Below are 16929 nucleotides of genomic sequence, written 5' to 3' on the forward strand. Positions count from 1 at the left end.
GAATGGACGGGACTCGATGACTGCGGACAGCGGACCCTCTGGACATCGGGATTTCGAAAAAACCTGGTGGGCCTCTGTATACCTCGGATCTTGCTCTCTCAGCTAGGCTCTGGTCGGGATACTTCGCACTTCTCACCGCCTCGTCTGGGTTGATCGCAGCCTCAGTCGCCCCCGCTTGACCGGAGGGAGCTTACAGGAAATCCTGCTGGTACGCGTTTATGGTCCGTCCAGCTGTGGCAGGAGACCGGGCCTGCAACGCACCGCCGGCGCGTGAGATGAGAAAGTGTCCCTATTCGGGCGCCATTATGTGGTAAATATTCTTTTCACCTAAACTGAATTTCATACGGAATCTTAAAATAAAGTAAAATAGCTCAGAATAACAAGAGGCAGAATCCGTGGTATAAGAGGTTTTCTAAATGGGCTTTATTCCAAAATGGCCGACTCGAGTCGCGGCCTTCAGGTTCCGTCACCACGAGGGTTCAGGAAGTGAAGTACAATACTTTATTGACAAGAAGTAACTTTTATAGGTCATACATTACAATGAAACGAATGCAAAAGGCGTAACAATTGATAAGATAAATGACATGGTAATACGTAATCGAAACTAGGCGTAATAAGGAGCAAAAAGAAACATGATTGGCTCTGATTATCTTACATAGGTGGATCTATAAGATAATCCTTAACATAGATGCGCGCGCAGCAGCATGACGTGTGATTGACGTGCAACTAGGGGGTGAAGGGGACTTGACATTTAGCTCTACACGTGGAGACGAGAAGTCTGGGGGGTCAAGTCAACCTAATCCCAAATCATATCTAACATCCTATGTTTAGAGAACGATGTTATCCACAAGGAAGGACTCTCGGACAGAATCTATTCTATACTGACTGTGTGTGCGTGTACAAGCGTCTAAGTGCCTATATGAGATGCGAGGGGCAGAAAACTTTCCATGGCAACAGGGCTATGAATCACTTGCAGGAGGACGGAAAGGCTGAGTCCTTTGCTTGTGAGCAAAAGGAAATGTTTACCTAAATCACTAGACAGGAATGCATCGGCTGAAGAGCAAAATAGATAATTCGAAGGTGAAATACAGCTTCTTGGCAGGCAGGCGAAAACTGGCCGAGGCAGGCACCGTTAGCTGCACAGGGAGTAGGACAAAGTTCATGGATACAGATGCGAGCTCAAGCTGAAACTGTCAGAGACAGAGAGCAGGGAAAGGCTTTGAGGAAAGAATCGGGCCTACTTGCCTGAACGGTAAAAATGGAATAACTTAGCCATATAAAGTCGGTGGTCTTTCATACTTAGGAATCGAATATCCAGCCCATTGATGGCGGATCTGACAGAGAACATGTCGACGGTAGACACACATATGTTTGCGTCTTAGAAACTGGAACTGGAGGGAACATACATGTACTTGTAACATGCATATAGAACCGTTGGGGTCCAAGATAGGGGACATAACTGATCAGGAAAATCCACATTTCCACATTGCCTGTACATAAAATGTGCCTGTGCATAAAATGCTTGTTTTGAAACATTCTCAAAGGGGAAGAGGTTTTTACGGGACGCCTTATCCTTTCGCGGATTGGTTACCACAATCACCGAGATGGTGGTGAAGTATGATTGTTTTGGGCCAAATGATGGACGAAAAACATTTCTACATACCACTGCAATTTGGTATTTGGAAGGTACACCCAAACGTCCCTTTCAAGTACCATCAATTTAATATATCAGAAAAGGCCATTTTGTGTTCGAAAATGGCCTGAGTCTTCGAGCCAGCCTTTTTTCATCTGCAACGAGGGTTCATACATTTTGCACGTAGGCAGAGGTTTTAAGGAGAAATTAAATAGTTTCTACGTTGCACAAGAATGAAGTGCTTTAAACAAACACATATTTTGTATGCACAGAGGAGAGGAGGAATATATGTAAGACTGAGGACACAGGTTAAATGAGAAATAGATTGACTGCAGCGCTGCCGAGTATACTACGCCATTTCTTTAGTGCGCTACAAGGAAGCACCAAACTGTATAACAAAGTTTTCAATTGTTTTCATAGTGATTCTCTTTGCTTGAAGCTGTGAAAGGAAGAGCCGGATTCCAAAATAAATCAATGATGTTTCAGAAAGTTCCCACGCCCTGTGTAAAAATGCATTTATTCCCAGGTTTTGAGCAGTGACACTGTAATGCTAATAAAGTATAAGATCCAACTGAACACTGACTCTGTCAATGGTGATCCATAGGGACTTTATGAAAGATCCCAGCTACAAACACCAAAACCAAAATAGGTTTAGGGGACACCCGGATTTGAACCAGGGACCTCTTGATCTGCAGTCAAATGCTCTACCACTGAGCTATATCCCCAACTGTTTTCAAAGATCAGAATGACAATATATCAGTACATCATGAAAGAGTGAGAGGCTCAAGCTCAGTTGGGCCACAAAGTACGAGCTTGAAACTGTGGAAAAGGAGAAGTAGTTCTTAATATTATTAATTAAAGGAAAACAGGATCATTTAAAAAACAAAATGTATATGTTTAATTGTTATTTTATTTGAATAGGCAGTGGTCCATAGGACCAATATCTGTAATTAAAATGTTTGTTTTGAAACATTCTCAAAGGGGAAGAGGTTTTTACGAGACTACTTATCTTTGTGGATTGATTACCACAATCACTGATATGGTGGTGAAGTATGATTGTTTTGGGCCAAATTACGGTGAAAAAACATTTCTGCATACCACTACAATTTGGTATTTGAAGGTACAACCAAACACCCCTTTCACGTACCTTCGATTTAATACATCAGAAAAAAATATTTTGTGTTCGCAAATGGCCTGGTTTCTCAGACCAGCCTGCTTGCACCTGCAACTAGGGTTCTTACATCTTGTACGTGGGCAGCGTTTTTTAGTAGAAAGTACATAGATTATGCATTGCACAAAAATGAAGTGCTTCAAACAAACACATACTTTGTATGCACAGAGAAGAGGTGGAATACACGTAAGACTGAGGACACAGGTTAAATGAGGAATAGATTGACTGCATTGCTGCCCACTTTTCTATGCAATTTCTGTAGTGTGATCGAAGGAAGCACCAAACTGTAAAACAAAGTTGTCAATTGCTTTCATAGTCCATTCACTTTGTTTGGTGCTGTGAAAGGAAGAGCCAGATTCCAAAATAAATCAATGCTTTTTCAGACATTTCCCATACGGAATACCGAGCCCTGTATAAAAATGCATTTACTCTCAGGTTTTGAGCAGTGACATTGTAATGCTGTTAAAGTGTAAGATCCAAGCGAACACTGACTCTGTCAATGAGGATCCAAAGGGGTTTTATGAAAAGTCCCAGCTACAAACACAAGAACCAAAACAGGCCAAGGGGACACCTGGATTTGAACCAGGGACCTCTTGATCTGCAGTCAAATGCTCTACCACTGAGCTATATCCCCACCTGTTTGTGAGAGTCGGAATGAAAATATATCAGTACCTCATGAAAGAGTGTGAGCATCATGCTCAGTTCGGCCGGAAAGTACAAGCTTGAAACTGTGGAACAGGAGAAGTAGTTCTTAATATTATTTATTGAAGGAAAACGGGATCGTTTAAAAAAAATATTTATATGTTTCATTGTTATTTTATTTGAACAGGCAGTGGTCCATAGGACCAATGCCTGTACATAAAATGCTTGTTTTGAAACATTCTCAAAGAGGAAGAGGTTTTTACGGGACGCCTTATCCTTTCGCGGATTGGTTACCTCAATCACCGAGATGGTGGTGAAGTATGATTGTTTTGGGCCAAATGATGGACGAAAAACATTTCTACATACCACTGCAATTTGGTATTTGGAAGGTACACCCAAATGTCCCTTTCAAGTACCATCAATTTAATATACCAGAAAAGGCCATTTTGTGTTCGAAAATGACCTGAGTCTTCGAGCCAGCCTTTTTTCATCTGCAACGAGGGTTCATACATTTTGCACATAGGCAGAGGTTTTAAGGAGAAATTAAATAGTTTCTACGTTGCACAAGAATGAAGTGCTTTAAACAAACACATATTTTGTATGCACAGAGGAGAGGAGGAATATATGTAAGACTGAGGACACATGTTAAATGAGAAATAGATTGACTGCAGCGCTGCCGACTATACTATGCCTTTTCTTTAGTGCGCTACAAGGAAGCACCAAACTGTATAACAAAGTTTTCAATTGTTTTCATACTCATTCTCTTTGTTTGAAGCTGTGAAAGGAAGAGCCGGATTCCAAAATAAATCAATGATGTTTCAGAAAGTTCCCACGCCCTGTGTAAAAATGCATTTATTCCCAGGTTTTGAGCAGTGACACTGTCATGCTAATAAAGTATAAGATCCAACTGAACACTGACTCTGTCAATGGTGATCCAAAGGGACTTTATGAAAGATCCTAGCTACAAACACCAGAACCAAAATAGGTTTAGGGGACACCCGGATTTGAACCAGGGACCTCTTGATCTGCAGTCAAATGCTCTACCACTGAGCTATATCCCCAACTGTTTTCAAAGATCAGAATGACAATATATCAGTACATCATGAAAGAGTGAGAGGCTCAAGCTCAGTTAGGGCCACAAAGTACGAGCTTGAAACTGTGGAAAAGGAGAAGTAGTTCTTAATATTATTAATTAAAGGGAAACAGGATCATTTAAAAAACAAAATGTATATGTTTAATTGTTATTTTATTTGAATAGGCAGTGGTCCATAGGACCAATATCTGTAATTAAAATGTTTGTTTTGAAACATTCTCAAAGAGGAACAGGTTTTTACGAGACTACTTATCTTTGTGGATTGATTACCACAATCACTGATATGGTGGTGAAGTATGATTGTTTTGGGCCAAATTACGGTGAAAAAACATTTCTACATACCACTACAATTTGGTATTTGAAGGTACAACCAAACACCCATTTCATGTACCTTCAACTTAATACATCAGAAAAAGCAATTTTGTGTTCGCAAATGGCCTGGTTTCTCAGACCAGCCTGCTTGCACCTGCAACTAGGGTTCTTACATCTTGTACGTGGGCAGCGTTTTTTAGTAGAAAGTAAATAGATTATGCATTGCACAAAAATGAAGTGCTTCAAACAAACACATACTTTGTATGCACAGAGAAGAGGTGGAATACATGTAAGACTGAGGACACAGGTTAAATGAGGAATAGATTGACTGCATTTCTGCCCACTTTTCTATGCAATTTCTGTAGTGCGATCGAAGGAAGCACCAAACTGTAAAACAAAGTTGTCAATTGCTTTCATAGTCCATTCCCTTTGTTTGGTGCTGTGAAAGGAAGAGCCAGATTCCAAAATAAATCAATGCTTTTTCAGACATTTCCCATACGAAATACCGAGCCCTGTATAAAAATGCATTTACTCTCAGGTTTTGAGCAGTGACATTGTAATGCTATTAAAGTGTAAGATCCAAGCGAACACTGACTCTGTCAATGATGATCCAAAGGGGTTTTATGAAAATTCCCAGCTACAAACACAAGAACCAAAACAGGCCAAGGGGACACCTGGATTTGAACCAGGGACCTCTTGATCTGCAGTCAAATGCTCTACCACTGAGCTATATCCCCACCTGTTTGTGAGAGTCGGAATGAAAATATATCAGTACCTCATGAAAGAGTGTGAGCATCATGCTCAGTTGGACCGGAAAGTACAAGCTTGAAACTGTGGAACAGGAGAAGTAGTTCTTAATATTATTTATTGAAGGAAAACGGGATTGTTTAAAAAAAATATTTATATGTTTCATTGTTATTTTATTTGAACAGGCAGTGGTCCATAGGACCAATGCCTGTACATAAAATGCTTGTTTTGAAACATTCTCAAAGGGGAAGAGGTTTTTACGGGACGCCTTATCCTTTCGCGGATTGGTTACCACAATCACCGATATGGTGGTGAAGTATGATTGTTTTGGGCCAAATGATGGACGAAAAACATTTCTACATACCACTGCAATTTGGTATTTGGAAGGTACACCCAAACGTCCCTTTCAAGTACCATCAATTTAATATATCAGAAAAGGCCATTTTGTGTTCGAAAATGGCCTGAGTCTTCGAGCCAGCCTTTTTTCATCTGCAACGAGGGTTCACACATTTTGCACGTAGGCAGAGGTTTTAAGGAGAAATTAAATAGTTTCTACGTTGTACAAGAATGAAGTGCTTTAAACAAACACATATTTTGTATGCACAGAGGAGAGGAGGAATATATGTAAGACTGAGGACACAGGTTAAATGAGAAATAGATTGACTGCAGCGCTGCCGAGTATACTATGCCATTTCTTTAGTGCGCTACAAGGAAGAACCAAACTGTATAACAAAGTTTTCAATTGTTTTCATAGTAATTCTCTTTGCTTGAAGCTGTGAAAGGAAGAGCCGGATTCCAAAATAAATCAATGATGTTTCAGAAAGTTCCCACGCCCTGTGTAAAAATGCATTTATTCCCAGGTTTTGAGCAGTGACACTGTAATGCTAATAAAGTATAAGATCCAACTGAACACTGACTCTGTCAATGGTGATCCAAAGGGACTTTATGAAAGATCCCAGCTACAAACAACAGAACCAAAATAGGTTTAGGGGACACCAGGATTTGAACCAAGGACCTCTTGATCTGCAGTCAAATGCTCTACCACTGAGCTATATCCCCAACTGTTTTCAAAGATCAGAATGACAACATATCAGTACATCATGAAAGAGTGAGAGGCTCAAGCTCAGTTGGGCCACAAAGTACGAGCTTGAAACTGTGGAAAAGGAGAAGTAGTTCTTAATATTATTAATTGAAGGAAAGCAGGATCATTTAAAAAACAAATTGTATATGTTTAATTGTTATTTTATTTGAATAGGCAGTGGTCCATAGGACCAATATCTGTAATTAAAATGTTTGTTTTGAAACATTCTCAAAGGGGAAGAGGTTTTTACGAGACTACTTATCTTTGTGGATTGATTACCACAATCACTGATATGGTGGTGAAGTATGATTGTTTTGGGCCAAATTACGGTGAAAAAACATTTCTGCATACCACTACAATTTGGTATTTGAAGGTACCACCAAACACCCATTTCATGTACCTTCGATTTAATACATCAGAAAAAGCTATTTTGTGTTCGCAAATGGCCTGGTTTCTCAGACCAGCCTGCTTGCACCTGCAACTAGGGTTCGTACATCTTGTACGTGGGCAGCGTTTTTTAGTAGAAAGAAAATATAGAATGCATTGCACAAAAATGAAGTGCTTCAAACAAACACATACTTTGTATGCACAGAGAAGAGGTGGACTACATGTAAGACTGAGGACACAGGTTAAATGAGGAATAGATTGACTGCATTGCTGCCCACTTTTCTATGCAATTTCTGTAGTGCGATCGAAGGAAGCACCAAACTGTAAAACAAAGTTGTCAATGGCTTTCATAGTCCATTCCCTTTGTTTGGTGCTGTGAAAGGAAGAGCCAGATTCCAAAATAAATCAATGCTTTTTCAGACATTTCCCATACGGAATACCGAGCCCTGTATAAAAATGCATTTACTCTCAGGTTTTGAGCAGTGACATTGTAATGCTATTAAAGTGTAAGATCCAAGCGAACACTGACTCTGTCAATGATGATCCAAAGGGGTTTTATGAAAAGTCCCAGCTATAAACACAAGAACCAAAACAGGCTACGGGGACACCTGGATTTGAACAAGGGACCTCTTGATCTGCAGTCAAATACTCTACCACTGAGCTATATCCCCACCTGTTTGTGAGAGTCGGAATGAAAATATATCAGTACCTCATGAAAGAGTGTGAGCATCATGCTCAGTTGGGCCGGAATGTACAAGCTTGAAACTGTGGAACAGGAGAAGTAGTTCTTAATATTATTTATTGAAGGAAAACGGTATAGTTTAAAAAAAATATTTATATGTTTCATTGTTATTTTATTTGAACAGGCAGTGGTCCATAGGACCAATGCCTGTACATAAAATGCTTGTTTTGAAACATTCTCAAAGGGGAAGAGGTTTTTACGGGACGCCTTATCCTTTCGCGGATTGGTTACCACAATCACCGAGATGGTGGTGAAGTATGATTGTTTTGGGCCAAATGATGGACGAAAAACATTTCTACATACCACTGCAATTTGGTATTTGGAAGGTACACCCAAACGTCCCTTTCAAGTACCATCAATTTAATATATCAGAAAAGGCCATTTTGTGTTCGAAAATGGCCTGAGTCTCCGAGCCAGCCTTTTTTCATCTGCAACCAGGGTTCATACATTTTGCACGTAGGCAGAGGTTTTAAGGAGAAATTAAATAGTTTCTACGTTGCACAACAATGAAGTGCTTTAAACAAACAAATATTTTGTATGCACAGAGGAGAGGAGGAATATATGTAAGACTGAGGACACAGGTTAAATGAGAAATAGATTGACTGCAGCGCTGCCGAGTATACTATGCCATTTCTTTAGTGCGCTACAAGGAAGCACCAAACTGTATAACAATGTTTTCAATTGTTTTCGAAGTCATTCTCTTTGCTTGAAGCTGTGAAAGGAAGGGCCGGATTCCAAAATAAATCAATGATGTTTCAGAAAGTTCCCACGCCCTGTGTAAAAATGCATTTATTCCCAGGTTTTGAGCAGTGACACTGTAATGCTAATAAAGTATAAGATCCAACTGAACACTGACTCTGTCAATGGTGATCCAAAGGGACTTTATGAAAGATCCCAGCCACAAACACCAGAACCAAAATAGGTTTAGGGGACACCTGGATTTGAACCAGGGACCTCTTGATCTGCAGTCAAATGCTCTACCACTGAGCTATATCCCCAACTGTTTTCAAAGATCAGAATGACAATATATCAGTACATCATGAAAGAGTGAGAGGCTCAAGCTCAGTTGGGCCACAAAGTACGAGCTTGAAACTGTGGAAAAGGAGAAGTAGTTCTTAATATTATTAATTAAAGGAAAACAGGATCATTTAAAAAACAAAATGTATATGTTTAATTGTTATTTTATTTGAATAGGCAGTGGTCCATAGGACCAATATCTGTAATTAAAATGTTTGTTTTGAAACATTCTCAAAGGGGAAGAGGTTTTTACGAGACTACTTATCTTTGTGGATTGATTACCACAATCACTGATATGGTGGTGAAGTATGATTGTTTTGGGCCAAATGACGGTGAAAAAACATTTCTGCATACCACTACAATTTGGTATTTGAAGGTACAACCAAACACCCCTTTCATGTACCTTCGATTTAATACATCAGAAAAAGCTATTTTGCGTTCGCAAATGGCCTGGTTTCTCAGACCAGCCTGCTTGCACCTGCAACTAGGGTTCGTACATCTTGTACGTGGGCAGCGTATTTTAGTAGAAAGTAAATATATTATGCATTGCACAAAAATGAAGTGCTTCAAACAAACACATACTTTGTATGCACAGAGAAGAGGTGGAATACATGTAAGACTGAGGACACAGGTTAAATGAGGAATAGATTGACTGCATTGCTGCCCACTTTTCTATGCAATTTCTGTAGTGCGATTGAAGGAAGCACTAAACTGTAAAACAAAGTTGCCAATTGCTTTCATAGTCCATTCCCTTTGTTTGGTGCTGTGAAAGGAAGAGCCAGATTCCAAAATAAATCAATGCTTTTTCAGACATTTCCCATACGAAATACCGAGCCCTGTATAAAAATGCATTTACTCTCAGGTTTTGAGCAGTGACATTGTAATGCTATTAAAGTGTAAGATCCAAGCGAACACTGACTCTGTCAATGATGATCCAAAGGGGTTTTATGAAAAGTCCCAGCTACAAACACAAGAACCAAAACAGGCCAAGGGGACACCTGGATTTGAACCAGGGACCTCTTGATCTGCAGTCAAATGCTCTACCACTGAGCTATATCCCCACCTGTTTGTGAGAGTCGGAATGAAAATATATCAGTACCTCATGAAAGAGTGTGAGCATCATGCTCAGTTGGGCCGGAAAGTACAAGCTTGAAACTGTGGAACAGGAGAAGTAGTTCTTAATATTATTTATTGAAGGAAAACGGGATCGTTTAAAAAAAATATTTATATGTTTCATTGTTATTTTATTTGAACAGGCAGTGGTCCATAGGACCAATGCCTGTACATAAAATGCTTGTTTTGAAACATTCTCAAAGGGGAAGAGGTTTTTACGGGACGCCTTATCCTTTCGCGGATTGGTTACCACAATCACCGAGATGGTGGTGAAGTATGATTGTTTTGGGCCAAATGATGGACGAAAAACATTTCTACATACCACTGCAATTTGGTATTTGGAAGGTACACCCAAACGTCCCTTTCAAGTACCATCAATTTAATATATCAGAAAAGGCCAGTTTGTGTTCGAAAATGGCCTGAGTCTTCGAGCCAGCCTTTTTTCATCTGCAACGAGGGTTCATACATTTTGCACGTAGGCAGAGGTTTTAAGGAGAAATTAAATAGTTTCTACGTTGCACAAGAATGAAGTGCTTTAAACAAACACATATTTTGAATGCACAGAGGAGAGGAGGAATATATGTAAGACTGAGGACACAGGTTAAATGAGAAATAGATTGACTGCAGCGCTGCCGAGTATACTATGCCATTTCTTTAGTGCGCTACAAGGAAGCACCAAACTGTATAACAAAGTTTTCAATTGTTTTCATAGTGATTCTCTTTGCTTGAAGCTGTGAAAGGAAGAGCCGGATTCCAAAATAAATCAATGATGTTTCAGAAAGTTCCCACGCCCTGTGTAAAAATGCATTTATTCCCAGGTTTTGAGCAGTGACACTGTAATGCTAATAAAGTATAAGATCCAACTGAACACTGACTCTGTCAATGGTGATCCATAGGGACTTTATGAAAGATCCCAGCTACAAACACCAAAACCAAAATAGGTTTAGGGGACAACCGGATTTGAACCAGGGACCTCTTGATCTGCAGTCAAATGCTCTACCACTGAGCTATATCCCCAACTGTTTTCAAAGATCAGAATGACAATATATCAGTACATCATGAAAGAGTGAGAGGCTCAAGCTCAGTTGGGCCACAAAGTACGAGCTTGAAACTGTGGAAAAGGAGAAGTAGTTCTTAATATTATTAATTAAAGGAAAACAGGATCATTTAAAAAACAAAATGTATATGTTTAATTGTTATTTTATTTGAATAGGCAGTGGTCCATAGGACCAATATCTGTAATTAAAATGTTTGTTTTGAAACATTCTCAAATGGGAAGAGGTTTTTACGAGACTACTTATCTTTGTGGATTGATTACCACAATCACTGATATGGTGGTGAAGTATGATTGTTTTGGGCCAAATGACGGTGAAAAAACATTTCTGCATACCACTACAATTTGGTATTTGAAGGTACAACCAAACACCCCTTTCATGTACCTTCGATTTAATACATCAGAAAAAGCTATTTTGTGTTCGCAAATGGCCTGGTTTCTCAGACCAGCCTGCTTGCACCTGCAACTAGGGTTCGTACATCTTGTACGTGGGCAGCGTATTTTAGTAGAAAGTAAATAGATTATGCATTGCACAAAAATGAAGTGCTTCAAACAAACACATACTTTGTATGCACAGAGAAGAGGTGGAATACATGTAAGACTGAGGACACAGGTTAAATGAGGAATAGATTGACTGCATTGCTGCCCACTTTTCTATGCAATTTCTGTAGTGCGATTGAAGGAAGCACTAAACTGTAAAACAAAGTTGCCAATTGCTTTCATAGTCCATTCCCTTTGTTTGGTGCTGTGAAAGGAAGAGCCAGATTCCAAAATAAATCAATGCTTTTTCAGACATTTCCCATACGGAATACTGCGCCCTGTATAAAAATGCATTTACTCTCAGGTTTTGAGCAGTGACATTGTAATGCTGTTAAAGTGTAAGATCCAAGCGAACACTGACTCTGTCAATGATGATCCAAAGGGGTTTTATGAAAAGTCCCAGCTACAAACACAAGAACCAAAACAGGCCAAGGGGACACCTGGATTTGAACAGGGACCTCTTGATCTGCAGTCAAATGCTCTACCACTGAGCTATATCCCCACCTGTTTGTGAGAGTCGGAATGAAAATATATCAGTACCTCATGAAAGAGTGTGAGCATCATGCTCAGTTGGGCCGGAAAGTACAAGCTTGAAACAGTGGAACAGGAGAAGTAGTTCTTAATATTATTTATTGAAGGAAAACGGGATTGTTTAAAAAAAATATTTATATGTTTCATTGTTATTTTATTTGAACAGGCAGTGGTCCATAGGACCAATGCCTGTACATAAAATGCTTGTTTTGAAACATTCTCAAAGGGGAAGAGGTTTTTACGGGACGCCTTATCCTTTCGTGGATTGGTTACCACAATCACCGAGATGGTGGTGAAGTATGATTGTTTTGGGCCAAATGATGGACGAAAAACATTTCTACATACCACTGCAATTTGCTATTTGGAAGGTACACCCAAACGTCCCTTTCAAGTACCATCAATTTAATATATCAGAAAAGGCCATTTTGTGTTCGAAAATGGCCTGAGTCTTCGAGACAGCCTTTTTTCATCTGCAACGAGGGTTCATACATTTTGCACGTAGGCAGAGGTTTTAAGGAGAAATTATATAGTTTCTACGTTGCACAAGAATGAAGTGCTTTAAACAAACACATATTTTGTATGCACAGAGGAGAGGAGGAATATATGTAAGACTGAGGACACAGGTTAAATAAGAAATAGATTGACTGCAGCGCTGCCGAGTATACTATGCCATTTCTTTAGTGCGCTACAAGGAAGCACCAAACTGTATAACAAAGTTTTCAATTGTTTTCATAGTGATTCTCTTTGCTTGAAGCTGTGAAAGGAAGAGCCGGATTCCAAAATAAATCAATGATGTTTCAGAAAGCTCCCACGCCCTGTGTAAAAATGCATTTATTCCCAGGTTTTGAGCAGTGACACTGTAATGCTAATAAAGTATAAGATCCAACTCAACACTGACTCTGTCAATGGTGATCCACAGGGACTTTATGAAAGATCCCACCTACAAACACCAAAACCAAAATAGGTTTAGGGGACACCCGGATTTGAAACAGGGACCTCTTGATCTGCAGTCAAATGCTCTACCACTGAGCTATATCCCCAACTGTTTTCAAAGATCAGAATGACAATATATCAGTACATCATGAAAGAGTGAGAGGCTCAAGCTCAGTTGGGCCACAAAGTGCGAGCTTGAAACTGTGAAAAAGGAGAAGTAGTTCTTAATATTATTAATTAAAGGAAAACAGGATCATTTAAAAAACAAAATGTATATGTTTAATTGTTATTTTATTTGAATAGGCAGTGGTCCATAGGACCAATATCTGTAATTAAAATGTTTGTTTTGAAACATTCTCAAAGGGGAAGAGGTTTTTACGAGACTACTTATCTTTGTGGATTGATTACCACAATCACTGATATGGTGGTGAAGTATGATTGTTTTGGGCCAAATTACGGTGAAAAAACATTTCTGCATACCACTACAATTTGGTATTTGAAGGTACAACCAAACACCCCTTTCATGTACCTTCGATTTAATACATCAGAAAAAGCTATTTTGTGTTCGCAAATGGCCTGGTTTCTCAGACCAGCCTGCTTGCACCTGCAACTAGGGTTCGTACATCTTGTACGTGGGCAGCGTATTTTAGTAGAAAGTAAATATATTATGCATTGCACAATAATGAAGTGCTTCAAACAAACACATACTTTGTATGCACAGAGAAGAGGTGGAATACATGTAAGACTGAGGACACAGGTTAAATGAGGAATAGATTGACTGCATTGCTGCCCACTTTTCTATGCAATTTCTGTAGTGCGATTGAAGGAAGCACTAAACTGTAAAACAAAGTTGCCAATTGCTTTCATAGTCCATTCCCTTTGTTTGGTGCTGTGAAAGGAAGAGCCAGATTCCAAAATAAATCAATGCTTTTTCAGACATTTCCCATACGGAAAACCGAGCCCTGTATAAAAATGCATTTACTCTCAGGTTTTGAGCAGTGACATTGTAATGCTGTTAAAGTGTAAGATCCAAGCGAACACTGACTCTGTCAATGATGATCCAAAGGGGTTTTATGAAAAGTCCCAGCTACAAACACAAGAACCAAAACAGGCCAAGGGGACACCTGGATTTGAACCAGGGACCTCTTGATCTGCAGTCAAATGCTCTACCACTGAGCTATATCCCCACCTGTTTGTGAGAGTCGGAATGAAAATATATCAGTACCTCATGAAAGAGTGTGAGCATCATGCTCAGTTCGGCCGGAAAGTACAAGCTTGAAACTGTGGAACAGGAGAAGTAGTTCTTAATATTATTTATTGAAGGAAAACGGGATCGTTTAAAAAAAATATTTATATGTTTCATTGTTATTTTATTTGAACAGGCAGTGGTCCATAGGACCAATGCCTGTTCATAAAATGCTTGTTTTGAAACATTCTCAAAGGGGAAGAGGTTTTTACGGGACGCCTTATCCTTTCGCGGATTGGTTACCACAATCACCGAGATGGTGGTGAAGTATGATTGTTTTGGGCCAAATGATGGACGAAAAACATTTCTACATACCACTGCAATTTGGTATTTGGAAGGTACACCCAAATGTCCCTTTCAAGTACCATCAATTTAATATACCAGAAAAGGCCATTTTGTGTTTGAAAATGACCTGAGTCTTCGAGCCAGCCTTTTTTCATCTGCAACGAGGGTTCATACATTTTGCACATAGGCAGAGGTTTTAAGGGGAAATTAAATAGTTTCTACGTTGCACAAGAATGAAGTGCTTTAAACAAACACATATTTTGTATGCACAGAGGAGAGGAGGAATATATGTAAGACTGAGGACACATGTTAAATGAGAAATAGATTGACTGCAGCGCTGCCGACTATACTATGCCTTTTCTTTAGTGCGCTACAAGGAAGCACCAAACTGTATAACAAAGTTTTCAATTGTTTTCATAGTGATTCTCTTTGCTTGAAGCTGTGAAAGGAAGAGCCGGATTCCAAAATAAATCAATGATGTTTCAGAAAGTTCCCACGCCCTGTGTAAAAATGCATTTATTCCCAGGTTTTGAGCAGTGACACTGTAATGCTAATAAAGTATAAGATCCAACTGAACACTGACTCTGTCAATGGTGATCCATAGGGACTTTATGAAAGATCCCAGCTACAAACACCAAAACCAAAATAGGTTTACGGGACACCCGGATTTGAACGAGGGACCTCTTGATCTGCAGTCAAATGCTCTACCACTGAGCTATATCCCCAACTGTTTTCAAAGATCAGAATGACAATATATCAGTACATCATAAAAGAGTGAGAGGCTCAAGCTCAGTTGGGCCACAAAGTACGAGCTTGAAACTGTGGAAAAGGAGAAGTAGTTCTTAATATTATTAATTAAAGGAAAACAGGATCATTTAAAAAACAAAATGTATATGTTTAATTGTTATTTTATTTGAATAGGCAGTGGTCCATAGGACCAATATCTGTAATTAAAATGTTTGTTTTGAAACATTCTCAAAGGGGAAGAGGTTTTTACGAGACTACTTATCTTTGTGGATTGATTACCACAATCACTGATATGGTGGTGAAGTATGATTGTTTTGGGCCAAATGACGGTGAAAAAACATTTCTGCATACCACTACAATTTGGTATTTGAAGGTACAACCAAACACCCCTTTCATGTACCTTCCATTTAATACATCAGAAAAAGCTATTTTGTGTTCGCAAATGGCCTGGTTTCTCAGACCAGCCTGCTTGCACCTGCAACTAGGGTTCGTACATCTTGTACGTGGGCAGCGTATTTTAGTAGAAAGTAAATAGATTATGCATTGCACAAAAATGAAGTGCTTCAAACAAACACATACTTTTTATGCACAGAGAAGAGGTGGAATACATGTAAGACTGAGGACACAGGTTAAATGAGGAATAGATTGACTGCATTGCTGCCCACTTTTCTATGCAATTTCTGTAGTGCGATTGAAGGAAGCACTAAACTGTAAAACAAAGTTGCCAATTGCTTTCATAGTCCATTCCCTTTGTTTGGTGCTGTGAAAGGAAGAGCCAGATTCCAAAATAAATCAATGCTTTTTCAGACATTTCCCATACGGAATACTGCGCCCTGTATAAAAATGCATTTACTCTCAGGTTTTGAGCAGTGACATTGTAATGCTGTTAAAGTGTAAGATCCAAGCGAACACTGACTCTGTCAATGATGATCCAAAGGGGTTTTATGAAAAGTCTCAGCTACAAACACAAGAACCAAAACAGGCCAAGGGGACACCTGGATTTGAACCAGGGACCTCTTGATCTGCAGTCAAATGCTCTACCACTGAGCTATATCCCCACCTGTTTGTGAGAGTCGGAATGAAAATATATCAGTACCTCATGAAAGAGTGTGAGCATCATGCTCAGTTGGGCCGGAAAGTACAAGCTTGAAACAGTGGAACAGGAGAAGTAGTTCTTAATATTATTTATTGAAGGAAAACGGGATTGTTTAAAAAAAATATTTATATGTTTCATTGTTATTTTATTTGAACAGGCAGTGGTCCATAGGACCAATGCCTGTACATAAAATGCTTGTTTTGAAACATTCTCAAAGGGGAAGAGGTTTTTACGGGACGCCTTATCCTTTCGTGGATTGGTTACCACAATCACCGAGATGGTGGTGAAGTATGATTGTTTTGGGCCAAATGATGGACGAAAAACATTTCTACATACCACTGCAATTTGGTATTTGGAAGGTACACCCAAACGTCCCTTTCAAGTACCATCAATTTAATATATCAGAAAAGGCCATTTTGTGTTCGAAAATGGCCTGAGTCTTCGAGCCAGCCTTTTTTCATCTGCAACGAGGGTTCATACATTTTGCACGTAGGCAGAGGTTTTAAGGAGAAATTATATAGTTTCTACGTTGCACAAGAATGAAGTGCTTTAAACAAAC

General features: G+C 39.4%; 10 non-coding genes across 10 annotated transcripts; all 10 read right to left on the reverse strand.

Moving 5' to 3' along the window:
• Positions 1–2286: 2286 nt before the first annotated feature.
• On the reverse strand, positions 2287–2358 carry TRNAC-GCA (transfer RNA cysteine (anticodon GCA)). Its single transcript has one exon. It is a non-coding gene; the product is annotated as a tRNA-Cys (tRNA).
• Positions 2359–3366: 1008 nt separating this feature from the next.
• On the reverse strand, positions 3367–3438 carry TRNAC-GCA (transfer RNA cysteine (anticodon GCA)). Its single transcript has one exon. It is a non-coding gene; the product is annotated as a tRNA-Cys (tRNA).
• A 997-nt stretch (positions 3439–4435) lies between these two features.
• TRNAC-GCA (transfer RNA cysteine (anticodon GCA)) lies at positions 4436–4507 on the reverse strand. The gene has a single exon. It is a non-coding gene; the product is annotated as a tRNA-Cys (tRNA).
• A 1009-nt stretch (positions 4508–5516) lies between these two features.
• Positions 5517–5588, reverse strand: TRNAC-GCA (transfer RNA cysteine (anticodon GCA)). The gene has a single exon. It is a non-coding gene; the product is annotated as a tRNA-Cys (tRNA).
• A 997-nt stretch (positions 5589–6585) lies between these two features.
• On the reverse strand, positions 6586–6657 carry TRNAC-GCA (transfer RNA cysteine (anticodon GCA)). Its single transcript has one exon. It is a non-coding gene; the product is annotated as a tRNA-Cys (tRNA).
• A 2077-nt stretch (positions 6658–8734) lies between these two features.
• Positions 8735–8806, reverse strand: TRNAC-GCA (transfer RNA cysteine (anticodon GCA)). Its single transcript has one exon. It is a non-coding gene; the product is annotated as a tRNA-Cys (tRNA).
• A 1008-nt stretch (positions 8807–9814) lies between these two features.
• On the reverse strand, positions 9815–9886 carry TRNAC-GCA (transfer RNA cysteine (anticodon GCA)). The gene has a single exon. It is a non-coding gene; the product is annotated as a tRNA-Cys (tRNA).
• Positions 9887–10883: 997 nt separating this feature from the next.
• Positions 10884–10955, reverse strand: TRNAC-GCA (transfer RNA cysteine (anticodon GCA)). Its single transcript has one exon. It is a non-coding gene; the product is annotated as a tRNA-Cys (tRNA).
• Positions 10956–14111: 3156 nt separating this feature from the next.
• TRNAC-GCA (transfer RNA cysteine (anticodon GCA)) lies at positions 14112–14183 on the reverse strand. Its single transcript has one exon. It is a non-coding gene; the product is annotated as a tRNA-Cys (tRNA).
• A 2077-nt stretch (positions 14184–16260) lies between these two features.
• On the reverse strand, positions 16261–16332 carry TRNAC-GCA (transfer RNA cysteine (anticodon GCA)). Its single transcript has one exon. It is a non-coding gene; the product is annotated as a tRNA-Cys (tRNA).
• Between the last annotated feature and the right edge of the window lie 597 nt (positions 16333–16929).

The sequence above is a fragment of the Triturus cristatus genome, chromosome 4_1 (assembly GCF_964204655.1).
Source record: "Triturus cristatus chromosome 4_1, aTriCri1.1, whole genome shotgun sequence".
Lineage (NCBI taxonomy): Eukaryota > Metazoa > Chordata > Amphibia > Caudata > Salamandridae > Triturus > Triturus cristatus.